The sequence below is a fragment of the Corvus moneduloides genome, chromosome Z (genome assembly GCF_009650955.1).
Source record: "Corvus moneduloides isolate bCorMon1 chromosome Z, bCorMon1.pri, whole genome shotgun sequence".
Taxonomy (NCBI): domain Eukaryota; kingdom Metazoa; phylum Chordata; class Aves; order Passeriformes; family Corvidae; genus Corvus; species Corvus moneduloides.
In genome coordinates this window covers 7,787,281-7,815,272 of record NC_045511.1, presented here as the reverse complement: position 1 = coordinate 7,815,272, position 27,992 = coordinate 7,787,281, and the positions used below count along the sequence as shown (strand labels likewise).

General features: G+C 39.9%; 1 protein-coding gene across 6 annotated transcripts in view; it reads right to left on the bottom strand.

Annotated features, from left to right (window-relative positions):
- Positions 1-27,992, bottom strand: part of ARL15 (ADP ribosylation factor like GTPase 15) — a 251,818-nt gene that overhangs the window by 211,698 nt on the left and 12,128 nt on the right. The window lies entirely within an intron of this gene.

Sequence of the window (27,992 nt, the reverse complement as noted above, 5' to 3'; positions counted from 1 at the left end):
ACCTCTCATTGGGGAATCTTTGATAGATATGCTAATTAGTAAAGCCTATAATGTTATACCCAATGTTGGGGGGGATGAAGACACGGGAGAGGAGGAGAGACACAGAGACACAGGGAAAGACTCGGTGGGGTACATCTTGATGCATATGACCTGGACATGTACACCTAAGGATCCTTAAAAATAAATACCAAGGTAAAATCCCTTTTCCCCTTCTGACCGTGTATGCCTCTTGATTTTAAGACCAGGAAAAGGCATCAGCACAAAGTCTACGCAATTACCTGGTTTTCCTGCTGTAGCTATGTGGCCTATACTAAAAGATCCTAAAAGCCACCTTTGTAGAATGTTCTGTTTTGCCAGTGGAAAAAATGAGATATGCAAGCAACTGGAGGGAACGAGAAAAAAAAAGAAGTGTACAGATACATACATGATCACTCCTACAAATCAGTCTGCCACACATACTCTCCAAATCTACTTATCTATTCTTCCCTTCTCACACTGTTTTTCTTCCATTACTGTTTTCTTTGCTAGCTTCAATAAATATTTCCGGTACTCCAAATACACTAATGAAGAACTAATTGTGTGTATGTGGAAAAACAGCTTTATATATGGCAATACTGGAATGGTAGCAATCTTAAGACACTCTACAATGTTAATAAAAATCATAAAAATACTTTTAGATTTCACCTGGGGAAATGCAGAAGCATGAGAGGATGGCTACTGGTTGAAGGAAATCCCCATTTTCCTACTTCCTTTTCCCTACTTGTTCCCTTACGCTCTGCCTCCTACCTCCTGCATGACAGCAGCAGTAGGCCAGACAACTACCTACTAACAAATTTTATTATCTACTGACAAATATATGCTCTCACATTCAGGCTTAGTTTATCATTCCCCTGCAGCTGGCAGACAGAAACCTCTTGACTGGTTGGGCTACCAGACCTTTAGGGCACACCCCAGCATGTGTTGACTACCAGTAAATGTTGGAGAACACGAGACCTCCTTTCACAATGTCAGGACATGGTAATCAAATCCAATTCTGTGCCAGATAGGAGTAAAAGTCTATGTGCATAAACCGCCTCTTTCCAAGCCCAATATTTCCACTGCAGTGAAACAGTGGGATAATGGGAATTTTCCATGCTCTTTCCTGTTGTATGTTGTTTTATTTTCAGCTCCCCAGAAATTTAAACATAACTCATGGGGTTTTTTTTAATTCTCTCAGAAAATGGAGATGTGTCATTCAAAATGTAAGAAAACAAATCATTTACACAGCATTTGCACACAAATCCTGGGAAAAGTATATGAGTACAGTGAATAAAATTGGAAAGTAATTTGCTATCACATTGCTGCCACATATCATTACATGGATCAATAGGTGCATTAGTGGCTTTTGCTGTATTCTCTGTACACCATACAATGCTGGATGGTGCCAGAGGACCAGCTGGTGTCATAAACACCAACCTCAGATTTGAGGTGACAAAGAAATATCTCTGGTAATGATGTTTATTTGCCCTTCTTACGTCTTTTGACAGTGAAGACAAAGGCACTGCAACAATCCTTGACCTACACAGGACAAATGACAGCAAATTTAGTCTCTTTTACAAATCTATAAACTATGCAACATTGTTTGTTGCAGAAATTTGAACAAGGCAAGAGATTACAAGCAGAAGACTGCAAGCTTGGTACATGTAATTCCATCACTTCTGCCACGGAGTGGCTCTGTTAGAACACTTAGACATTTCAAAGATTTCAAAGATAGATGCTATTTTAGATACCCAACAGGAGTATGGTTTAGTTGGAGTGTGACTTAGAGAAGAACTAGTCATTGCTACAGTCAGCATTATGGACATGTACCAGAAATGATGGCATGTTCTATGAGGATGAGAATTCTGGGGAAAAAATGGAGTCTGAGAGAAAAAAATGAGTCTGAAACTGGGCAGTAAGTTATTACACAGTTTAGACTTCAGCTACTTTATGCTCTGTTCCATAATTGAAGACGTTTTACAACATAAATAACTAAAATTCAGCATTTGTGAAGTATCCTTCACAATAGTAGCCATGACTGCCACAGAAAGACCCACAAAATCATCGTCAAGGTGTATTTTCAGTAAGCTTTCTAAAAAATTCTTCAAAAACTGAAGAAACCCAAGTCATCATGATAGAAAAAGAAAAGCCTTGCATGGATGAGTAATTGGTTAAGTGCCAGGAAACAGAGGGCCAATTCTGCAGTGTGGGGAGGCCACGCGCAAAATTTCTCAAGGAACTGTGATGGATCTGCTGTGGCAAAGGTAAGCAGCAAGAAACATCCAGTTACTCAAAACAGTACAGGGTAAAGATTCATGGAGAGACAATGTGAAACTGAACAGCCGTCAGAATGAAAGGTGACATTCAACAAATAAAGTGATCTACATGTAGGGGAAAAAAACCCCAGCAGTTCTAATAAGTTTATATGGTCTATTGCTCAGAAAAGAGATTTGGAGTTAAAACAATCCTTTTAAAACAGGAGTTTAGTCCTTGTCAAAAAAAAAAAAATTAGGCAAGTGTTACTCTTAAGGACAGGAACATCATAAAGCCATTGTAGAAATCAGTGTTTCAATTTAACCATGTTTATACTTAAGACTGTATTTTTTATTCCCTTTAAATCAAAAATGTTAACAGAAGTGGGAAAAGCTCCTAAAAGGACAAAAAAGGATGATCAAAATATGGGATGACTTTTCCTTCAAGCAATCTTAAACTAAGCAATCTTTGTTTCTTTATTCTGAAAAAGAGTATTTTAGAGACTGACAAATTTATGAAGGTTTAGGTAGGTTCTAGAGGGTGGTGGTACAAACTGCACACCATGTCTTCCAGTGCAAGGATTATGAGCCATTGAATCCAGCTCATCGGAGGCAACTTCAGAAGGACATGAGGGGTTCATTGTGGAACTTGCTACTTCACCCAAAGAACCACCAGCTCATTTGCAACAGAGGCTGTGTATTCTTCTGACTTCATGAACAAGCGGGACGTATTCAGAGATGAAAATCTACTGATGATAAAAGAACATAAGCCACAACTAACTCCAAGATCTCCTGTGCTTAAAAGAGTTGCAAACTCGTAAGGTATGAGGTAACATTAGTGCATACACATTTCCTGTTCTTACACCTTCATAGGTATTTGTTAATGGCTATTGTAAAACAATATTGGTCAAGCAATGCATTTGGACTGACCTAATATGACCATCTTTGTGTTCTAATTCTACCTTCAGAACAAATAGCAAAAAAGAATTTGAGGCAACAACATCTAACTCGGTTTTTCTCCACAATTGTTAGCAGCAGCTAATTAAATTACCACCACCCATCCTGTGCAATGAATGACTCATGGGTTCAACGGGGAAAGGAAGAAGGAAAACAAAGCAATGTTAGGTAATTAAAGGCTATACCAAAACACACATGAAACACAGAAGGCAAATTAGGCAGGATTATCTTGCTTCTATATTTCCCAATCTGTGATAGCCTGGCTTTGCAACCAGGCAGTTCTAATGTCTCCTGTTTCTAAAATGGCATGGATATATTTTGAATGGTCTGGAAGAGTTTGATGTATTGACCTTTTAAGGGAGAATGTCACTCATACATCATATTTAATGGAGTATCTGACAAATCTCCACTTGCTTGCCTGGAAAGAGACAATGCATAAATTATCAAAGACAGTGCTTTAAACTGAACTGGGTGACTTGTACTTGAGTAGATATGGGAGCACTCAAGCTGTCTTCTACACAGCTAAGACAGGCAACCATGCTTCTCTCCATCCATTCAGGCAGATTAAAGGTGCACATGACCACAGCTTTAGATGTTAATGAAGAAGTTAGATGCCAGCCCACTGACAGGGCAGTGGTTTTTGTCATCAGTACCAGAACATCCCACACACATCTGCCAGTTAAAAAGACACATCTGTAAAAGTCCTTCTGTTTCTTCAGCATTGGATCATAACCAGAAGGTTATGGGTGATTATGTGTTAAAATTGGGATGAGTTTACTAATAGATATTATCTGTCAAAGGGGAGGCAAGATTAATTATTCTTTTTAATCCTGTATTCTTTCCTAGGACAGAACCTTCAGGAGCGAGTAGAAAATGCTAACAGGGCTAAGTAAGTATAAACAGACTGCCAACTTCACAAAAGCTATTATTTTTAGGAACAGACATTTACACACTGTGTTTTAATAAGAAGAGTAAAACACAAATTTCCATATAAATTTCCAGGACCCAAGGACATAGCTACACCAGGGAAACTTCAGGTTGGACATTAGGAGGAATTACTACACAGAAAGGGTTGTCAAGCTTTGAAACAGCCTGCCCAAGGAGGTGGCAGAGTCACCATCCCTGGAAGTGTTTAAAAAAGACTTGGGCACTTAGTGCCATGGTCTAGTTGACAAGGTGGTGATTGGACTCCATGAATCTCAAAGGTCTTTTCCAGCCTAATTGATTCTGTGATTCTATATCTGCCAGTGGCTGCTAAGAGAAAATGTACAAAAGAGAGTTGAAGTATGCATGTGAAACAGCGCCTGAAATACTGTCTGTAGATTATCTGGTAGAAACCTGAGGTTTAATGTCTTCCCTAAAAATGTCTGCTGTTCAGGGCAAGTATAATTTAATACCCATATAAACATTCAAATGAAATTAAAACTCCAGCACAATCTTATAGCATTAAGCTCCACTCCATACTACAAAAAAATATGTAACCCTCTACAAAAATTAGTTTTCCTCTTTAGTATCATTATTCTAAGAAAAGAGTCTCAAATTCTGCAGTGGCCTCTGGAATCAGAATTTAATAGATTTATAAAGATTTAAAAATTTAAAAGAGTTAAAATTTTAAAGATTTAAAAGTTGTCAGGTTTTTTGTTTTTAAACAGAGCTAGAGGTATTTTATTTCCATAGCATTTTTAGAGGAGAGATGAAAAAAGACCCCTGTCATGCTTTAGGTAAAGGAACAACAGTTATTTATCAAACTGCATCACTATACCATTTCTGGCACCCATGTTTTCTTCTTTTCCAAAGAAAAGAAAGGACCAGTAAGCTTTATCCAATCATGGCAGTCCAATAATTGTTATAGCTTTGTCACCTCTCAGTTTGCATGTGAAGGTAACACATACAAACTATTTTGCTAAGTTACATAGAATCCCTGTTCTGGTCTTCACATGCAGCTGTTTCATTCAACATGCATTCATGCTGCACTGGTTATTTATTTCAAATTCATTAAACCATGAAGCACTTAATTGCCAAGTGGGTACAGACCTCCCCTTTGCAACCCAGCAAATCTGTTCTCTTTTTAATTGCACCATACCCAATTTCTGGGTTTCATTAACTTCCTCCTTTGCACTGGTATCTAGGAAATCTCTTCATGTGCAGTTTAGACAACTACACTGATTTACAATTAAATTGGTTTACACACCAAGACTGCGTCAGACTATATTTCTATGACATTCAATTCAATGTCAATTCCCAAGAGTCCACTTGCTGTACTGAATTACAGCTTTCAAATAACGTATTAATATCACAAACTTATGATACAGTCTGTTCAATTTCTGTGTACCGACTCATTTGGCATCTGACAAAAGACAAAATAGTATTTTAATATTAATTTTTATGCCCAGAGTCTGCCAGTCAACAGATTCAATAATATCAATTAACATTTGAATCACACAATTCCCAGTAGCCACTGTGAAGCACTTATATAGTCCAGGGAACAATCATCTACCTTTAGCTGGCAACAGCTCAGCCACTTCAGGGCAGGGTGTGAACTTTGACACCTACATCCAGGAACTGCAGCTGTTTCTCATTCTCCTGACCTGGAAGAAACAAGCTACTACTAGCAGTAGGAAAGTTAAGATAAATAACCATTGGTAATGTAGGCTCTTGCTAGACAGTGCTGGGTAATGGAGAAGACTAGTCTGCAAGGTTTTTTTGAGAAACACCAGCAAAATTTAAGGAGAACAGGTAGTATTTGCTTCTTGTAAATTCTCCATGATTTTCTGGAAAACGCTTGGTGACATTATGAAAAATAAACTAACATCATGTTTAACAGCTGAATGTCCACTTGAAAAATAAGGGCAGAGAAGGACCACACAGTCTTACAGTATCTAAACCCACAGTCCTGGAAGGGAGGGAGCAATCACAAAAATTCCTCAGATAGGAACTGAGTGGTTTATAATCACTCTCTAATGCATACCAGGATTTTTCTCAGTAACTTTGCATGAAACCACACACACTGTGAGTGACAAACTCTTCTGAGTTTTAATAAGCAAACACCGCTTTGCAATCACAGTGTGTTAAGCCCTCAGGCAATATCCACATGGTACAGAAGCACGCAGTCTTTATGAAATAGCTCTGTAGGACATGTTTCTTATGGCCAGTCATGCAGCAATACAACTGAAGCAGACAGAAATTTTACAGAATGTGGTATGAAACAGTCAAATTAGCAATGCACAGGCATAAGCCAAAATAATGACTGGGACTCAGGAAGAAAAACAGACCATGTATGAGTAATTTGCTTACAACAAGTATTGCCACTGCTTCTGGTACTAATTTTCAAAAAAAGTGCAATTATGCATAGTTTAAAGATCTAAATTATCACCAGAGTTTTCAAATCATTAACATGTATGCTATTAATTTTATTCAAACATTACTACAAAATAGACCCTGAGACCTCAGTTATGCTAAATTACTTTAGCCACCAGGTGCATCGATCAAATGCCACAGCGAGTTGACAGTATGAAGCTATTATCAACACCTGAGCTCCACATTTAGGGTGCAGAGCAGGTAAAATTCCCTGCTCATAGGCAAACCACCTCCCAGCATAGTGGAAATGAATGAAGCAACACAGGCCTGATGGTCTGATCTCAGAAAAAACATATTCTTGACCTACCAATCAAATTGAATTCAGTCATATGAACCAGAGACCAGGCAAACAACTAAGAACACTGATACCACTGTCCTCCATTCTCCACGTTCCTTCCAATGCCTTTGAAAAGGCTATCATAAAACTAACAAATTACTCAGCGCAAGAATATGCATCTTCCCCAAATCCCACAGATGACCAGATAAGAGGCTGAAACAGAAATTTTCTTCCTCCTTGCCTCTCATCTCCCTCTACTTTTTATTTGGGGAAGGTAGGTGGGGTAGTGTTTGTTTTGAGCTAGAATCATTGTCAGATTTCATTAAAAAATTTCTCTGAGAATACATATTACCAGATTCTGAGAACCACAGCACTTAATTTAGGGAAGTTTTTACTGTTGACTGAAGAAAACCAATCAGCACTGTGTATTCAAAAAGCTGGGAGTAAGAACTCACAGCAGCTTCAGAGAGGTATTCAGCACAAACTACATAGAAGGTAAGACCCACTTTCGGTAAACTCAAGATTCAGCATTGTGCTGGCTCTTCCTACTGTTAGTGGGAACACAGGACTAGATAGGATCACTGTTGAGTCACTAATTTCCATCTTTCACAAGAGCAGGTATCCAAATAAAGATTTATCCATATAAAGATTTACCCATATAAAGAGATGGACAATCTCAATCATGAAGATTCATTTTGTTCTGTTCTCCTATCCCCTGGACACATTTTGAGCTTCAAGTCATCTCAGTTCCTCACAATAGATTAAAGATTGCCAAAAAGAAATTCCAAAGTCAGAAAACCAGCACTTCTCCAGAAAATAAAAAGAATAAATTGCCAATGTTTTGAGCTCACCAACACCAAAAAAATCTTTGAGGAGTAATTTCTTAGTCACAAAATGGGACTTGGGGGGGGGGGGGGGGGGGGGGGGGGGGAAATAATCAAACCAACGGATAATAACCAAAGAGTCACAGAGAACTTTTAGCAGTCAGTAGCTTACAGAAGACACAGCCTCACAAGGGCTTAGACAAGGAATTGGCTTAAAAGGAGGACCGTTAAAAAAAAAAAAAGAAGAGAATAAAAAAAAAAGAAGGGAAGTAAGAACAGAAAGAGAACAGAAGGAAACTTCATAGACATTCCTACTAACATCTTGCAGACCAAGAACTTGAGGCAGTAAGCACTAAATTTGTAACAAAAGAAACCACCATAGAAGAGGCAAAGAAAGGACGAGTGCACATTGCATGCATACACCTCTTCGGTCTCAGAATCCTCCCCAAATCTACTGTCTATACAAAACAGAGGGGCAGTAATACAGAACGATTTTGATCCACAGACAAAACAGCTTAGCTTGAGTGTCTCAAGTGACCTTTCATTTAGAAAGAGTCTAAGAAGTAGAAGGCTAAAATATGATTTCATCGAAGCAGGTGACTGAATGAAGCAGAAGTTGAGCCACAGAAATGCAAAAATAAGCACATAAATCCCTAACATCAGGTGAGGCAAATGTAGAAGGCAAAACACAAAGCCCTTACCAGCACTGACAGAGAAGGTAATCTGGGCTCCCCTCAACAATTCAGACACTTATAAGAAAGAATTAAGCATTATAAACTAGTCCTGACTAGAAGGAGAAACCACTTCTGCTGAGACAAGATGGTCCACTTCAAAGGAATTATATGAGAAATTAGCAAACGTATAGGGATAGCCAGGAGCAGTATTGATGTGAGTATTATCTGAAATTTAACTAGGAAAGACAAAAGCGAGGAAAAGGAAACATCCCAGCTAGTTAACTTTACAGAATAAGATAATATAGGAAAATACAAAAGAATAAAAATCTACAAAGCTTGTTGTACGGCAACACCACTCAAAGTGAGAAACAATTTAATACAAACTATGCTGCCAAAAAAAGCCCAACCAACCAAAACCAACTGTGCCTAAATTCACTCCCACAGTTTTAAATCTGAAGACACCCCAGTGATTCAAAACTAGCCTGTCTGAACAAGATGTTATAAAATGTCAACAAGATTGACAAGCATTTCTTCCCTGCCTTCATACAAAGGTATTTCCCAACTCTCCTATCATAGCCAATCTAAGGTTTTACTATTTTCTTCAGGTTACATCAACCATGATCTGCCCTCAAGGAAGGACAGTATCTCCAAGATGAAGATTAAACAGTCAAGCATACTGCCAGAATTAGAAGCAGTTTCACATTTTGCTACTGCCTGTCTGTTAAATCTGTCTATGGTAGCTTCACAAAGGATTTCCCTGCTGCTATGTATAAAGCGCATATCAGCAAGAGTGATTTGACTATATGGAACAAACCACAGATAAGCGACTCAGCAGGCACATTTAAACAAAACAAAAATAAGGGGGCTTAAAGTGATAGAGTGATTATTGTTACAATAAATCAGCATGCAGTTTTTGAGGACAGTGTTCATTAAACTTGTATCCACCTGCAGAATAGGAATGCTCTAAAAAGACAGAATCTAAGTATTTGTTTTAGCAACATGGTATGTACGAGAAGTCTCTACGCCAGTACCTGAGCACCTTCTTGCTCAACCCTGAATATTTTGCAAAGTGTTGAAAAAAGTCAGAATGATTTTTGATTAAGAACAAAAAAAAATAAATAAATAGATTACTGTTAGCAAAAAGAAATTACAACACCTTGGAAAAAGAGGTTTTAAATACTTCTTAAATTGTATGAATTCTTCTTAAGCACTGTCCGGAAACTAATGAAAGAACTGTTTCTGAAAGGAAACTACATTTCCCAATATACAAGAAGTTGTGTGTGAGAAAGCTCCACCAAAGTAAGTTTGTATTGAATTATTATTTATATCTACATCCTGTTTAGCCATTTAGAAAACAAAGAAGTTTAGCTCATGTTCTATAGACGCCTTTGTGTAAAGCTTTAAAAAGGCTTCTGCTAAAATAGGGAGGGCCCCCATACTTATATCCTCCAATTCACACTCTGTGGCAACTCAGAGCTTTCAACCTGGATTTCCCCAACAAAAATAAAGTCATCCTTATCATTTCCTCATGAAGCAGTTGGTTTTAAGCTTTAAACAAAGAAATATAAAGGCAATATTGAAAAAAATAGTCATGTTATTGTTTATAGGTCTAGGTAACTTGATCAAAATACTTGACTAAGACAAAACTAAGTTTTGCCAGAGAAGGCTATTATTTGCCATGCTATAGCACTACTTTTCTATGCCTTTCTGCATGTTCCCAAGACTCATAACCCTTGAAAAAGGCAGAATTGGGCACAGAGACTGCCTAAGGACCCTTTCCTGGCTTTATTATAGCAGCACCGCACTGAAATGTCATTGAGGTTTGCTTGCACTTGCCTACTTAAAGTGACAGGTTACCTCAAAAAGTTACAGCTTACATTCAGGTATTCCTCATCCTCACCTTTTTTTACAGGACACAAGGTACTCCAGATACAGACACTCATCTGATACAAACTGTACATTTGTTTCACATTCTGGTTGCACAAAATGTGCAGGCACACAGCTAGCACAGGACACCTCTGGACCCATATATAACTGCTGTTAATTTCTTTTATTATTATTGTTGGCATCAAGTAGAATGTCATATACTAGAATAACCCTGTATTTCAGCACAAGAAATACAATTTGTAATTCAAGTTATATACTGTATTTCTGTAAAAGAAGACCAAAAGAAGCCTTATCTGCTGGGGCATGGGGGAGGAAAAAAACCCAACAAGTTCCAAAAAACCACACCAAGCCAAATCAACCCTCAAAAATATTGAATCACAGCTGAAGTCCTCAACACACAGAGCATGTTTCTTTAAATTACCTTAATGCCACAGTCACTGTAAATATATTTCATACTATTAACCACCATTATGAGCATTCTGCTTTCACACATTTTGAAAAAAATATGTATGATGCTGAGTTCTACAAATATAATGTTTTCTTTCAGAATTACAAAGGTACTTCTAAGACAGAAATTGCATATAGCCATCTGCTCAAATTATTAGATAATTGTCTCATGTGACATCATTGAAAACAAGCTGACTTGTATACTTGGGCTTTACTTGAAATAAATATGCCATTCAAAATTAAATATTATAAGAATATCTAACAATTCAATCTACTTCTGTTTTAATTTTACAGAACAGGAACAAGCCCAAAACCAAATTATTTACAAATGTTACTCAAAAATATGCCAATAGAAATGCGTTGTTTGAAAATTAGTTTTCATTCCTGTGGTTTTCATTTTTCTGGGTTTGGTTTTACTCCATTTGAGGACTTATTCCACACTTCCACCATGTAATTTAAAAAAAAAAAAAGTATTTTTTACTTCTCCCTAAATAGCTTACTGCTGCTTCTCCTTGCTCTTGAACTTCATTCTGCTTCGGTTTTAAACAGGGGAATTAACATCAAGTTTCCTACAAAATGGAGAAGTCAAACATTAATTTCACCTCATAAGACAGTTAGGACCTGATGGTCAGAAACTGTTTACGGGTATTTCAAAGTGAGGAGAGTCTAAAACCAGCTGCACAGTACCTTGTCTTGTAAACATACCAAAACAGCTCAATTTGACATAGCTCAGCTTTGCCATTTTGATAGTGACAGCACTGAAAATCACATTACTTGGTAAGGATTGCTATTTGCCCCTTCAGGGGCAATCCAAAACTGGTGGGGGAAATCAAGAAAGTCTCCTCCATAAAAAATTACTACTAACTGATTTTAAACTTCTAACTCAGGTAAGTAGTACCATATCATTAAACTACAAATTAAGAGAAAACCTAGAAAACTGATAATTTTGTAATTTAATGCTCTGTTACCAAAACATTAAGTTACAAAAAATAGCAAGAACTGTCTGAAGATAAAGTTGACAAGAGCCCTGGTACTGACAGCCAATCATTGGCCTCTGGTGACTTGCAACCAGAATGTGAAACAAACATATATTTAGCAGCAAAAAAGAAAGAAAAAAAAGAAAGAACACTGCATTTCATAAAAATCACATACATTTACTCAGTCCTATAGACACATTCCCAAGTTTTAGAAACTTCCTGAGTGTTAAATCACAAATAGAATGAGTTCTCTCCATAAAAGACCATAGTAAACAGCTTCACTGGAGTTATTTGGTCTATAATAATACAAAAATAATAAAACTGAGTACTAAAACAAAAATAACTGATTAAATAAAGTAAATAAATAAATAAGAGGGAGAGTGACGAGGGGCAATGGCTTTAAACAAAAAGAGAAGAGGTTTAGTTAGATGTTAGGAAGAAATTCTTTACTGTGAGGCTGGTGAGGCACTGGAACAGGTTGCCCAGAGAAGCTGCAGATGCCCCATCCCTGAAGTGTTACAGGCCAGACTGGAGGGAGCTTGGAGCAGCCTGTGGAAGCTGTCCCCGTTCATGGCAGGGCTGTTGGAACTGGATGATCTTCTAAGGTTCCTTCCACTGTTGGAAATGATACCAAGTTTAAACATTTTTATATAACTTTAGTCAGGGGTTTTGTTCACCTTTGCCCACAGGGAAAGGAATTGAAGTTTCTTTCCAAAGGACTGTTTCACCAATCGAGGTCTGATGAGCTTAACATCTGAGTAGACTGGGAGTAACACAGAAGATACATAAAAGATAATGACCATTAACGAACATCAACTCCAAACATCACCCCTGGTATGGCTGGAGTCTCCTGATCTGGAAAAAGACAGATAAGAGAATGAAGAATGAGAACCTAATTAACATTGAAGGCAAAGGGATCAATAGCCAACAGGACACTAACAACTGTGTAACCTGGGACTAATGAACATTGAATCAATAAATTTCTCTGGGTTTTGGCTGTATAAGCATATGAAAAATACAGTAAAAATTATGTGTGATGGAATTATTTTCTCTGCACAACCAAGGCAATGTGTGGATGAAATTATTTCTGTTGCATATCCTGGCCAGAACAACATCCTGGCCAGAATAAAGTAATGCCTTAATACTCTAACACTAAAAACGTTGGAGACTTTCTGCTTCTCCTGCAGTTTCAGTGACACCAACACAAGCCTTCCTATGATTCTATGAAATGCAAGTATTTAAGGACTGAAATCTAATTACATAGCAAGTCATATTGCCTGTAAACCAAATACCATCCAATGATGGAAGCATTTTGAAATGGGGTTTTTTGTTCTAAGTTTACTATTATACATAGGAAAGAATCTTAGAATAATTTGGGTTAGAGAAGATTTTTATGATCTTTAAATCCAAGCATTAACCCAGCACTGCCAACTCAACCACTAAAACATGTCCCTTAATGCCATATCTACAGATCTTTTAAATACCCCCAGGGTCAGTGAATCAACCATTTGCCTGGGAAGCCTGTTCCAAAACCTGACCACCCTTTCCATGGTGGTATTTTGATGGCAGATATTAGTGGATATTAAGAGCAAATGGTGGATATTAGGAACACATTTTCCTAATATCCACACTAAACTTCCCCTGGCATAGATTGAGGTCATTTCTTATCATACTGCTTGTTAGCAGAGAAGAGGCCAACCCCCACCTGGCCACAAACTCCTTTCAGGCAGGTGTAGAAAGTGATAAGGTCTCCCCTGAGCCTCCTTTTCTCCAGGCTAAACACCCCCAGCTCCCTCAGCTGCTCCTCACAGCACTTGTGCTCCAGACCCTTCCCCAGCTCCATTGCCCTTCTCTGGACTCCCTCCAGCACCTCAATGTCTTTCTTGCAGTGAGGGGCCCAGAACTGGACACAGCACTCGAGGTGTGGCCTCACCAGTGCCCAGTACAGGGGGCAATCCCTGCCCTGGTCCTGCTGGCCACACTATTGCTGATCCAGGCCAGGATGCCATTGGCCTTCTTGGCTACCTGGGCACACCCTGGCTCATGTCCAGCTGCTGTCACCAGCACCCCCAGGTCCTTTCTGGCCCCTCTGTCCCAGCCTGTGGCGCTGCCTGGGGCTGTTGTGACCCAAGGGCAGGGCCCAGCACTTGGCCTTGTTGAACCTCACACCATTGGCCTCAGCCCATGGATCCAGCCTGTCCAGATCCCTCTGCAGGGCCTTCCTGCCCTCCAGCAGATCAACGCTCCTGCCCAGCTTGGTGTCATCTGCGAAGTGACTAAGGGTGAACATGATCCCCTCATTCAGATCATTGATAAAAATATTGAACAGGACTGGGCCCACTACTGAGCCCAGGGGAACCCCACCCATGACCGGCCACCAGCTGGGTATAACTGCACTCACCAACACTCTCTGGGCCCAGCCATCCAAGGCAGTTTTTAATCCAGCAGAGTGCACCTGTCCAAGCCACGGGCTCTCAGCTTCTCCAGGACAATGATGTGGGAAATGGTGTCAAAGACTTTACTGAAGACCAGGTAGACACCATCCATGGCCTTTTCTTCAACCACTAGATGGGTCACCTTCTCGCAGAAGGATAACAGGTTGGTTAAGCAGGATCTGCTCTTCCTAAACCCATCCTGCCTCAGACTGATCCCCTGGTTGTCCTGTACATGCCACATGATGCCACTCAAGATGATCTGTCCCATGACCTTCCCTGACTGAATACTGTCACTGTAAAAATCATCCCAGCTGCTTCAGAAGAAGCACTGAGTCAACACTGGTAAGTGTCTTAAGACAGGAAAGAAAAAACATTGAATCTGTGCTGTGGTTTCTTCCATTATTCTAAGAACACCCACAAATACATAAATGTTATTTCTCCTGTCAAATAAAATCAAGTGCTAACATTAGTTAAGTTCATCTTCAAATACTCTTTCCTTGACAGAAGGAAGAGTGCCTACCCAGTAGGTGATGTTCATCACACAATTTAATATGTTCAGCATGAAAATAATAAGCTGCTTCTTGTTGCAGCGGGGATTACTGCAACAGGCATATATCAAACCAGGAGTCCCGTGGAAACAAAGTATATATGGACAGATTCGTGGTAGATGTTTCAGAGATGTTTATTTCTCCAGCCACATGGCCGGGGCTCTGCTCAGGAACTCCTCAGTCACGGGACCCCAGGGTCCTTGGCCACCCCGGGGAACACAAAACAACCCATGGGAACGAGGCTGACCAGGGGCAGGGAAACACCGTGTCTGTCCCCCAGGGCCCCTCTCCCAGGGCTCCATGGCAGGGGAGGAGATCCCAACAGATTCTGACTGCCCTTTTTATTGAAGTAAATAAGGCAAATGAGACACACAAACTTGTGTAATCTGCCATACGACCCACTCCTCATTGTAGTTATGTATCTGGGGTTCTCTACAGAATGACCCATCCGTTAATCTACAGAAAGCTGAAAAAGCATGTGAAAGCAATTTTCAAACAACAAAGGAAGAGACTTTTTTTTTTCCTTTTTTCTGTCTGTAAGACAAGAATGATAGAATGGTTTGGGTTGCAAGGGACCATTAAAATCATCTACTTCCAACCTCCCTGCCATGAGCAGAGACAGCTTGCACTAGACCAGGTGGCTCAAAGCCCCACCTAACCTTGCATTAAAAAGTTTAAACTGAAGCAAGAAAGATTAACAGGAGATTTAGGCTAGATCTTAGAAAAATAGTGTGTAGAAAATAGGGCTAGTTGAGCCCAGGAAGAGTTTGCCAGAAGAGATTATGGAACCTGATGTGGGTTTTTTTTAGAGAAGCATTCTGGTCAGAACTGGTTTGGTGACAGTTCATCCTGCTTTTGAGCCAGGAATTAATTAGATGACTCTCACTCCTTTCAGCTCTATTTGTTATTATTTTATCATGTGAACATGAAAAACGGAAACATTTGTGCATTAACAGAGACTCCCTGTTTCTGAGGCCTCTTATACTTTACCAGTCTGTGCCACAAAGTCTTGCATCAGCAACACATAAATCCATTAAGTCATCTATCTATAAAACACTTTTCTCAATTAAGCCCTTCTTTTAAAATGTATTTCAGCCTTGTCACACTCAAAACAGCTATTGAAAAAGACCTTTACAGAAAGACTTTTTTTGATATCCCAAATTAATTTTGCAAAGCCCCACCAAGACTCAAAGCCTACTCTTCAAATAAGGAGTCTGTTTTCAGTACAAAACACAGACAAAGCCAACAGAAAATTACTTAAGTCAGTTTAAGAGCTAAGGAAGACAGCAGTGTCCAGTGCCTAAAGAGTAACACAAAGACCTGCAATAGTTCAACATACTGCGCATATAGTAGTAAAAATTTATATACCACTTCTATAATTTCTTTTTAGTCCTCCACTGAGTAACTTTTCCTTCTTAAGAAGTCCTTCCTTGCGCAGCTGTTACAGTAAGCAGGCAATACACACACTGAAATATAACAGAAGCAGCTTTTCTTAACAAAAATATTCCAGCAATGAGGGAAACAGGGAATCAAAACCAGGAAATCTTGAGCCCTAGTCACACACAATATCACAGTTAGCATCTATGGGAAAAAAATGATTACCTCATTAGAATCAGATGCTAAGAGAAAAAAATATGTCAGCTTACCTGGTGCACCTATCTCACATAAAGCAGCCTTGTAAAGAAAGTTTGAAAGAGGTCAGAGGAGGACGGAGAAGTGACAACATGAAATCAAGTGGCATTCTTTGCAATATTATTCAAGAACTTGAGCAAATTACTAACATCTTCCTTCCTCAGGAAAGAGCTTCCCACACTACAGAATTTTTAAAGAGAAAATCCTTAACTCCTACAAAAGAAGCCACAAAACTTTTCTCTTTTCTCAATCCCATGCTAGAATTCACAAACTAATTTGCACAACAGATTCTTTCTAATTATGTTCTAATTTCAATGGTAAAAGAGCAGGAGGCTAATATAAGTATTCAAATGCTCTGACACCAATCACCCAAGGCACGCACTGTGATGCGGAACCACAAGATCTTGTGTAGAAGCTGCTGTGGAGCATCAGCAAATTCTTTACATTTTACACCTCAGTTTACCCTGCTGAAAAACAAAATAGCTTGTGTCTCATTGGAAGTTTGAAAGTTGAGCCACTATCTGTCAGATTTGGGAATACAAGCATATGGAATAATAAAACCATCATTAGGAAGAGTTCCACAGGCATTTCCAAATACATTCAGATTTTGTAATTACTAAGAGCTTTATTAATATGCTCCATCTAGATCTGATTTATCAACCACTAAATTATTATTGGAGAGTGATAGCTTATAAAAGATTAATTAATGTTACATTACAGGCTCAGCACAACACACACCTAAAACCACAGTTTCTTTTATTGTGGTTTTCTTGTTCATTATCCAATAGTCCTAGAGCTTCAGTTCAGCATAGTTTACTCCACAGCAGTTGTTTTTTGGGTTTTCTAGTTGTTTGGGGTTGAGTTTTGCTTGTTTCTTTCTTTCTTTTTTTCTTTTTTTTAAAAATATACATTTTGACCTTCTTATTTATGGGTTATTTGGATTTAAAACCCAATTTTATGACCCCTCTATTATTCTTTCCTGCAAGGCTGAGGTCCAAGATTAGGGGTTCTCATCCACTGTGGCCATTGCTTTTTGATTTGGTATGATAAGGTATGTATTTCCACACTTCATCCCTTTCAGAGTCATCTTCTTGTTCGAAGTCAAGTGAAATGTCACCATGAAAAGCATTTTAGAATCACTGAAACCAAGAGTTACTTCCTTCTAATATCTCACAATATGGCCCAATCTGCTCATAAACCTCTCTTAGTAGATTCATTCTCTTCCACAGACAATAAATTCAAGTAGAGAAAAAAACAACACACAACTCTCATGAAGAGCAAGGCAAAAGCACCTGAAACACAAATCTTGATGTCAATAACCAGAAGTCTTTGTCAAGTCTTAGTGAACATATTTGCTTCACTTTCCCTTCATGGTTCCACATCTTTTGCCTATACAGATTCAACTTCACAACAAATCCCACCTCTTTTTCCACACACAGACAAGAAGTGCACTTGGCAAGACCTTGCATGGTTTCCAAATACACTGATGTGTTTGATGTAATCCCTGTCCGCCTGTAGCCTGCTTGTCACAGCACAGACTTGAGTCAATATTGATCAGAGTAGCAACCTCTGTTGGGGCTCTAGATACAACCCTATACAGAGGGGTTATTACTTACACATATGTATTACAGAGAATTGCACTGGAATGTCTTCCACTCAACCCAAGATGACAACAAAATGAAGTACGCAGATCTTCAAGACAATGCTAACACAGGCCTGGTTAAGAAACATAATCTCACATGTTTTGGAAATGTGTGCACTTTCAGAATTGGGGTACAAATAATCATCTTCCGTTAGGGTAAAGTGTATGTTTACACTGACTACATTACAATGTAAAGAGTGGATAAAAAAATCCATTATTAATGGAATTTGAGGCAAAGATAAGCAAAAAAGATGGGTTGTGGGTTTTGCCTGAGATGCAACATTTGTTACTGTTGGGGACATCTTTCACTAGACCAGGTTGCTCAAAGCCCCATCCAGCTTACCCTTGAACACTTCCAGGGATGGAGCATCTACAGCTTCTCAGGGCAAACTGTCACAGGGCTTCACCATCTTCAAAGCAAATAATTTCTCTCTAATATCTGTTACAGCGGGGATTACTGTAACACGCATATATCAAACCAGGAGTCCCGTGGAAACGAAGTATATATGGATAGATTCATGGTAGATGTTTCAGAGACGTTTATTTCTCCAGCCACATGGCCGGGGCTCAGCTCAGGAACCCCGCAGTCACGGGACCCCAGGGTCCTTGGCCACCCCGGGAGCACAAACCAACCAATGGGAAATGAGGCTGAGCAGGGGCAGGGAAACCCCGTGTCTCCCCTCCAGGGCCCCTCTCCCAGGGCTACATGGCAGGGGAGGAGACCCCAACACCTCACCCATTTTATTTTAATAAAAGGAGAACGAAAACGACTGGATAACAAGAACAGTTTCAAGACAAAACAAGCCACCCTCCTGAGTCTTTAAATGTCCAGACAGATTCTCTGGAACATTTTAGGGCTGACAGAAGGGAGACAGAACTCTCCGGGAATGCTTTGTGGGGAAACTGAGGCAGGAGAGGGTTTAATTTCTTCCCTCCCCCTTTTCATCCCCCCCTCGGCATTGGAGAGGAATTGTAGGGAAATGGAATTGTATGGGGAAGCCACGGGGTGAAAAACAGATTAGGAATAAACTGGGGATAGGGTAAACTTAGGAAGGGGTTCATATTGGGTATAGGGTAAAAGGGGAAAGTAGGCTGTGGGTAGGGAAATTGCTGGGATGGATATTGTTTATTATTTTGTGGACAACGGCTGCCTTTGACTGGAATACCTCCAGGCCCAGTAACATTCGCTGCTTGTAAACCCTTCTTTCCTTGCACTATATCAAATTGTACAACTTCCCCATCTCCTACACTTTGCAGGTAATTTTTGGGGTTATTCCTTTTAATGGCAGTTCTATGGATGAATAAATCTTCCCCTGTATCATCTCGTGTTATAAATCTATAGTTGTTTTTTACATTGTACCATTTCACAGTTCCTGTGACTTTCGTGGCTACAACTCCTCCTATCACGTGCTTGCGTGTTCGCCGTGGTTGCCGGTCCCGCGTGGCCGCCGCCTCGCCGACTCTGATGTCTCGGCCGGGCCCCCGCGTTGCGGCTGCTCCGCGCTCTCCGAGCGGCGCTGCTCCAGCGCGTGTCTGGGCTCTGCATGGCCCCGCGTTGCCATCGCCACTGGCTCCGCGCCCTGTGAGCGGTTCCACTCTGCCAACTCCACGCTGCTTTGAGAGCGGCCCCGTTCCGGCTCGGCGCTGCGCAGCTTCTCGTGTCGCTGTGGAAATCGCCGCTTCTCCCTCCGCAGGGCTCTCCGAGCCATGTGCTCAGAGCGGCCTGCCACACCGATGCCCGGTTCCTGGCTGCTCGTGGCCCACAGCACCCGCGGCGCCTGCGGCATCGCTCCCTCACTCGCGGTCCCATGGCCGGGGACCCCGAGACAGGGATGGGGTCCGCGATAAGGCGCGCGCTCCCGAGGGGGCCGGGCGCATCCAGCGCAGGCACCTCCGCCAGCGTGTGCCACAGGGATGGCGGCCGCGCAGCCTCGGCCACGGGATAAGTATGATCTTCTGCTTTAGGGGTAATGGGACCATACAAATGCTCCTCAAGAGCTTCCCTGATTATAAGGTATGCATGGAAAGCTTCTCTTTGATCTCCTACTTTATCCCAGATCTCGTCCCAGAAACACCCCTCACAAGATTCAGGAGGTTCGATATCAAAAAGTAAGTCTCGAGAAATATAGGAGAACCTTTTGAAAAGCCAGATGAAAAAAATGTTCTAGATGTCCCGGTTGCATTACTTTTTTGTTTTGTTGCTCAAGGATTCCTCTTACTTCTAGATACTTTTTCTGTGGCTCAGAGAGCCCCATTTCCCACGATTCTTCCATCATCCAGAGAGAATATCCAAACCAAGATGAGAAGAGAGGTCTAGAGTGGTTATTTTACTCACGAATCTTCCTCAGGGATCAGTGTCCTGCCCGCATTCCTCCACCAGTTTGTTACAGCGGGGATTGCTGCAACACGCATATATCAAACCAGGAGTCCCGTGGAAACAAAGTATATATGGACAGATTCGTGGTAGATGTTTCAGAGATGTTTATTTCTCCAGCCGCATGGCCGGGGCTCAGCTCAGGAATCCCGCAGTCAAGGGACCCCAGGGTCCTTGGCCACCCCGGGGAACACAAACCAACCAATGGGAAATGAGGATGAGCAGGGGCAGGGAAACCCCGTGTCTGTCCCCCAGGGCCCATCTCCCAGGGCTCCATGGCAGGGGAGGAAACCCCAACAAATATGTAATCTAAATTTTCCCTCTTTCAGTTCAAAGCCATTCCCCCTTGTCCTATCATTACATGCCCTTGTAAAGTCCCAGTTGCAGCATGGAAACATGTTGCCTTGTTTTGAAAAAGAAACCATTGGAAGAATATGGATCTGTTCAAAAACATGGTGCCTGCATGTGCTCAAGGCTAAAATGAAGTTTTGAAAATGCTACTGAGCAGCTACTCTCTGTTCTGGCATCTGCATCTTGTTGAAAGCCCAGGAAACATATAGCAGACTTGTGTGTCCCTCTCTTAACTGACACTTTGATTTGGAGAACAGGAGGAGAAAGTGGGACATTTCATTCCACTGGCTGCTGTTGCTTTCCTTACACTAATAAAAAAAAAACTCTTTCAGATGAGAAGCTCTGTGGGAATGGATCTGAAGATTCACCAACCTTGTTTTTTCTGTAATGTGTAAGGTCCCAGTATATGAATCAAGAAGCATTTTGACAATGCACACAGTGAGATTTTTTTGGGTTGTCCTGTGCAGCGCCAGAAGTTGGACTCAAATGATCCTTGCGGGTCCCTTTCAACACAGGACATTCCATGACAAAATAACTGCACAACAAATAATTTGTGTTCATGAGGTCTTGAAGACACCAGAAAGATTGAGTGAAACAAGGTAGGTGTAGCACTTTCACTAGTAGCATTAAATAAAGCTAAAAAAATTGAAGTCATAAGTTTGGAAAGCCTTGGGAAATGCTTTAGAAAGCATTGCTGAAAACAGAGGTACTAGAGATTTGCCTGCATTGACACAGGCAATTGTGACAATACCAGGAACAGAATTTTAAAGTCTTGGTTACAACATACCATGTGATAGCTGTATGTAGCCTTTGCTTCCCATGACAAAAGATATTCTTAAACCTAAAGGTCTATTGCCCAGAATGGCTTTTGAGATCCTAGTAACAATTACTTACCTGAAAGCTTCCTTTTGAAATTTAAGTATATACAGACCTACCAGTGGAACCATAGTATGAATTTATGGCATCTATTAAACACTGTTGTTTTCTACTCTTAAACAACATAATACCCAGCAATATAAACCCAGTAAAAATTCAGTATAGTTTTGTACTATATAAATCCCTGCCATAAAAATGAAGTGGCACTCAAAAGGTTTCATATGACAGAATACAACTGGCTTTATGATTTGTGTGCAATATAATCAAACTGATCAAAATACAAACACTGTAATAGAAGGCAGATCTAAAAGCACTATCTACTTTAAAAGGCTCTAAAGGATGTTGTAGAACAGCCTTTCCAAAAGCATTTATGGATTTAATTACACATGCATACAATCTTAAACTACTTTGAAGACAGCACACTATAATTATAAAGAAGCTGTAGCAGCAGATATTCAGCAAACCACTTCGAAAACTAATTTCAACACCTGCGCAAACATTTTCAACTTTAAGATGAGAAGAAACATTAAAAACACCATGGATAGACATACAGTGATGGTGAGAATTAGAAATGTCTTTCTACCAAAAAAAAAAAAAGCTAACATGTGAACAGATTACATTTTGTGGCATTTGATACATTTCCTTTATTTTTAATCTACTATCCACTTGTATGACTTCTTCCCTTAACAGATACCTATTCTTGAACAAATGCAGGATGTCTTCAGAAAACAGAGTTGAACTATTTTCAGCAGCAATCATAATAGTAACTATCACTGATGCCCTCAGGATACAGGGCATGCATGTTCACAGGAAAAAGCAATCTTCTCTCATTCTAGGACAAACAGACAACTTTTGAGCTCACAGTACAAAGTTTAAGACCTGCAGAACAAACTTTTCCCACTTCTGCTGTAATATGACATCTTGTGAAAGATGATTATTCTGCAAGAAGTGTAATTTCTAGTGCTCTGTGGTTGTCCAATTGCTGTTAAAGGCAAACACAGATTAACAACAGTTTGTAATACATACTCAAAAGCAACACCATTTTTGGCAAGACTAGGACTAAAAAAAACCAGAATAAAAAAAACCTGCAACTGCATGCAAAATACTGTGAGTGGTATATATTACTGTTGGCCCCTATTTCCACTTGCAGATCACGATTAGATTCTTACTCATCCAGCTATACAAGGTAGAGGATGTGATTGAATGTGCACAGACAGCAAGGCATGCAACTTTGACCATAATCACAGGGAGTCTTCCATCACAACTTCCAATCACCCAGTCAGGAATCCTTGCAAATCAATTTGCTCTTTTGCACATCTCATTGCTATCCATACTCCCAACCTCTGCATTACAGAATGTGAAAGAAAAAAATTCACATTCACTGAAGAGCCATTTCTAGTCTTTTCATCCTCTCAATAATTCAAATGATACAGTGAACTACTAGATTTGTAATTTGCCATTAATTCAACAGGTTCCCCTGCTATCTTTCCAAATCCACAATCTCAGGGCACCTCAGATTTCAAACAGGTCATTTTTGTCATAGGAGATTGTCAGAATTTTGAATATCTTTACTTGGCAATGTACTTACAAATTACATTTTAAACCTATTATATTCAATTAAAATAATTTTTTAATATAAGTAAAGAGGCTACTTTGCAAACTACACAAAAAAAGGATGCTCAGCAGAGGCCACTAGAAAAATTCCATGCTCATACCATCACCCCCTGCATCACTTGAGCCTGACAAGAGCAGTTTATTTTCCATGTGGAGCACCATGAAGGCAAAATACAACATTTTGACAACACATTACACAACTGTTTTCTGGACAGACAGCAAGACTGAGGATTAGGAATCCTCACTTCCACAGGGAAAATGCAAAACAGCACTTACGTACAGGATAACTAACCCCACAGCTTCGAGAAATGCAAATTGAACAGCACCTTGTATGAACAGAAAAGATTGGAGTCTTTTTGTAATGATGATCTGGCCTTTTCCTCTTGTCCTCCCTAAAGCTAATGGCCTGTGGAACAGCCCTGCTGTTCTGTAGGGCAGGAATGAGCCATGGACAGCAGAGACAAATCAGATGGAACAAAACCTGTATTTGTAAAGGCCCTAGTCCAGGACAAAGCTCTATTCCAACCCAACAGAGATTCTGACAAAAATTAACAGGCTATTTTGGCAAACCATACCTTTCCAAGTGAAATCAATTACTAATTGTCAGAGGTTCTCAAAGAGCTGGAAATACAGTGTATATCACTGAATAGCCCAAGGAAGCAATGCTGTCGCAGCAGCACTGGCTGCACCAAGCTGCTGAGCTCTTTGAGCAGGGAACATGAGCTCTGCCCACAAGGAGAGACTGCTCAGCAATGACAGCACAGTTCACTTTAACCAACGAACTCTGTGGAAAGAAAGGGAAGAGAATTGTATTCTGATCTCACTCCTTTCCCAGCCTTGATGTTCTCCCCCTTCACCTGTCTTTACTTTCCTCATTTGAAAAAATGTTACAACTGTACCTTTATTTCAGGGAAAGTCTCATAGCTCATAGTAAAAAACCCACAGTATAGCTAAAATTCACATGCACAGTGACACATTCATCCAGAGACTCTGCCGCTCTTTCTCCTGTTTAGGTTGCTAGCAACATAAATCACACCTAGCATAGTCCAAGCAGCTTGACTACAGATTTGATACAACCAAGCAGGCATAGTCCCACCCAATCCAAGTCACTGCCAAGACCAGGGTGATAGCGAAAACCTTTTATTTAAGGCTGGAAGTTAAAAACATTTACACCTTTCCTTTCAACAGTCTATCCACAGAATATCAGCAGTAACTGTGAATGGAATTATCCACATTTCCCCAAGGGTAGCACATAAAAGGACTTTTTCCTGCTGCACTTTTGTGCTTTTGTTTTGCAGCTCCTGTCAAGGACACGACATGGGAAAGGGAGGAGTAGACAGGATATGCTATATGAACACTGTTATTACTTTAACTTAGTATTTTCCAATGGGAAACCGTGTTGGGGGGGGGGGGGGGGGGGGGGGAAGAGTCTCGTAGGAAGCTTTCCATACTCTAACTCACAGGCTGGCTCCAGAAACCTCCCAGACATGTTCCCATGATTACCTCCTATTTCATGGCTGCCTTTAGTTGCTGCCTCAGTTGGTTTCTCTTCTTTTAAAAGCTTCCTCTCCACCACTTTATGAGTAAATGTTATTTCTGTTTTTTTTCTAACATCAGACAAACTCCTTAGCACAACAGCTGTTTCCAGTCAAATCGTTTCAAGACATGAATTTATCATTATAAACAAAGACAAATGTAAGTAAGTCCAAAGTAAACCAGAAAACTAAAAGCACATTTGCATCGTTAACTGTACTTACCATATATAAACTATAGCAAGCAAAGCTGTAAAAATGCATCATTTATTTCCACTTCTCAATGCACAAATTCAAGCCAAGAGGCTACTAAAACTGAAATATCCACTACTCATGATTTTCAGGAAGGTGATGCCAACATTGATGCAACGTTGCTACAGTGCATCACTTTCGCCATACCCAGCGTCTTAAAGCAGAAAGATCTACAGAGAGCTTTTCATTATCCTTGTTTTGCTTTGAAACAAAATTATTTATCTATTGATGACATATTTTGAAAACAAAAAAAACTTACTTTTTAATTTCCTGAAACAGGAAAATGCATTTTCCAGTATTTTTACTTCTAATATACACCAGTAAATGACCATGCCACTAGGCCTCCTTAGGTATTTTTGCATGGTTCTCACCCCACACAGGCTTCTGTCCATTTTGCTGTCCAAAACAACAAGTGATGTGAAAATCACGTTTTGCATGTTCCTGCAGTCACATTTAAGGGTTAGGGACAGAACCTGTTCAAAAAAGCTTAAAATTATATGCAAATGGATGAAAAGAATAAAAGTCTCAAAGCCTAGTACAGAGTATCAGTGAACATTCTGGAGTATATGCGTAGGCACCTAATCATGCACATAGTTTCCAAGGTGGAGTCCTAAATATGTATAAAGGTGGCAAGTGTCCTGACATAAAAATTGTTTTACAAGACAAAAAAATTTGGATTATTTTCCCTCTGAGGTTCATGTAGGTAGAATTCTCCATCATTATTTAACAGGACCTTTATCTGGTTAAGAAAATTAAATCAGAAACAGAAAGGAAATAAATTATAACCTTTGTTACAAGCTGCCATATGCTTACAATCTCCACAGTCACTCAGATTCACAAATTTATCTGCCTGTTCCCACACATCCAATTGACACATCTGATGCAGATACTAGTATGGTGGGAGAAGCAGAAACATGCACCTGAAAAACTGGTACTTCTGCCAGAAGCTACTAGCTATGTGAAACACATTGAGGTTTATTTTCATTGGTTGGTTGATTTCTTAATCCCAAAAGCTTTCATTTGAGTTTATGATAATGTTTTCCTTTTAGAATACACATCCATCAGTTTCAGATTCAGAGATGGGCATCCCATCTCTTCCTGTACTCTTGCAAAGATATAGGTTTTCTCATAGCTCAAGACAACAAAGTTTTGACTTCTTAATCATGGCAGCACAGGCTGTTTTGCCGCAGATCACTATATAAACTCTTCCTCCATCTCATAATCTGTATGTCCCATAAAAACAGGAAGCCTATTTAATGGTGTAGTACAGGTGATGTAATGGGTGCTTTAGAGTGTTACTGATAAGCAGCTTGATAACAGACTAACAGTTGAGATGTCTGTAGTCCAAAGGACTAAAAGCCTTATTTGCAGCATTGTACCATGAGGACAAGGAAGTGTCCAAGTAACACAGTACAAGCTGAACAAATGGTGCTGCTAAGGACTGGCATCTGAGAGACTTCTTAGATTTTGCAGAAAAATCAATCCTAGCAAACAGAAAATCTATTGAATCTGCAAAACAGCATGCAGCAGAAAGCACAAGACACAAGGCATTAATTAAAAGGGAAATAGGAGCTGGAGTTTTGTGGTTTGCTCTTGACATCAGTATGGAGCACACAATACTTGCTAGCTGCCAGACTGCTGACATACCTGAGAAACAAAGCCAGTGACAGAGTTACAAGCATGAGCAGGACACGGTGCAGAGGCAGAAACTATCACACTGTATTTCTGCACAGCTCTCACTTCAGCAGGCCTCTCTGTTTATTCTGATACCAAAGCTGTCCAAACCCACCAACCTGTCAGATCATCTGAAACTCACCCTTCCAATGACAGGCATTTTTATGTAAGCAAGTACTCTCTGCACCTAGCATTTTCCTAAATGAACTATTTTAACTTTCAAATGCACTTTACATTGGATCTGTGTCCTGCCTGTACAACTGTGGCCACAACTGTGCATCTCCAGATGCTCTGAAGTCTAGTCATCATCTTCCTCACTATCCTCCCTTAAGTACCAGCAGTCAGTGAAATCAATTTCTTTCAGCATTTTAACAAACCAAGCTAGCTCTTTTTATTTTGCAATTTAAAACACTAAGTATTTTGCTGCCCAGAAGGTGAGAGTGAGATACCAGTTATACAACTATCACTGTAACTGCAGCTACCACAACTTAATAGGGCACTCAAGTATATAGACAACACTTAACCAATTTTAAACTAAAACAGAACTGATTACTGTCAGAGGATGTATTTTGTTGTACATTGTACCTGCTTATACCCAGGTCTGCAATACACACACATTTATACTTGGGACATTCCCTCAAATGAAGTTGAACAGCTTACTCTAGCCTTCTAAAGAACTGGCAAACCATTCGAGTACCTTGCAGCCATTGAAACCTCATACTGTAACCCTGTTGATCCTTCAAGATAGTATACTCCTATCACATAGGGATTTTTAGAGAGAAAGTCTTCCTAAGAAATATAAATACCATAAAGAAATATGCCTTTGACTCTTCTACCATTTAGAAGACATTTAGATGTTGAAAACAGAAAGCAGGCAAATGTCATGGGAAAAAAAACTCAGTAAGATATTAAACACTACCTGGAACCAAATTCTATGAACAAAAGCAGATGCTAAGCTTTGAGATTCTGTCCTCAGGTAAGACTTACTGACGGCACATAGGCCTCATCACTGTTCAAAACTCACCTACACTTTTGACTGCATGAAGTGGTACATTCCAGGCTTCCTCCTGAAAAGTGGTAACAGAAGGAGCAGCATTCCCTCTCCAAAAGCTCCAGGATATGAAGCATGATTTGAGCAACAGAGTCTTATACATTGTGTAAGCTCTGTTTACACTACACATTATTGTAGTAGTGCAATTAATTTCTGCAAAACCCCATTCATCTAACTGTTCTAATCACTAATTAGAACAACTGGGAGCAGAAAAATAAATGCTAGCATATTTGGGACATACGTTTGAAGTAAACTTCTTATTTCTCTTATATAAGGTAAGTTTAACTTAACAGCATTTCCAAATGTTAAGGCTTTCAGACAAAGCTTACAATATGTGCATT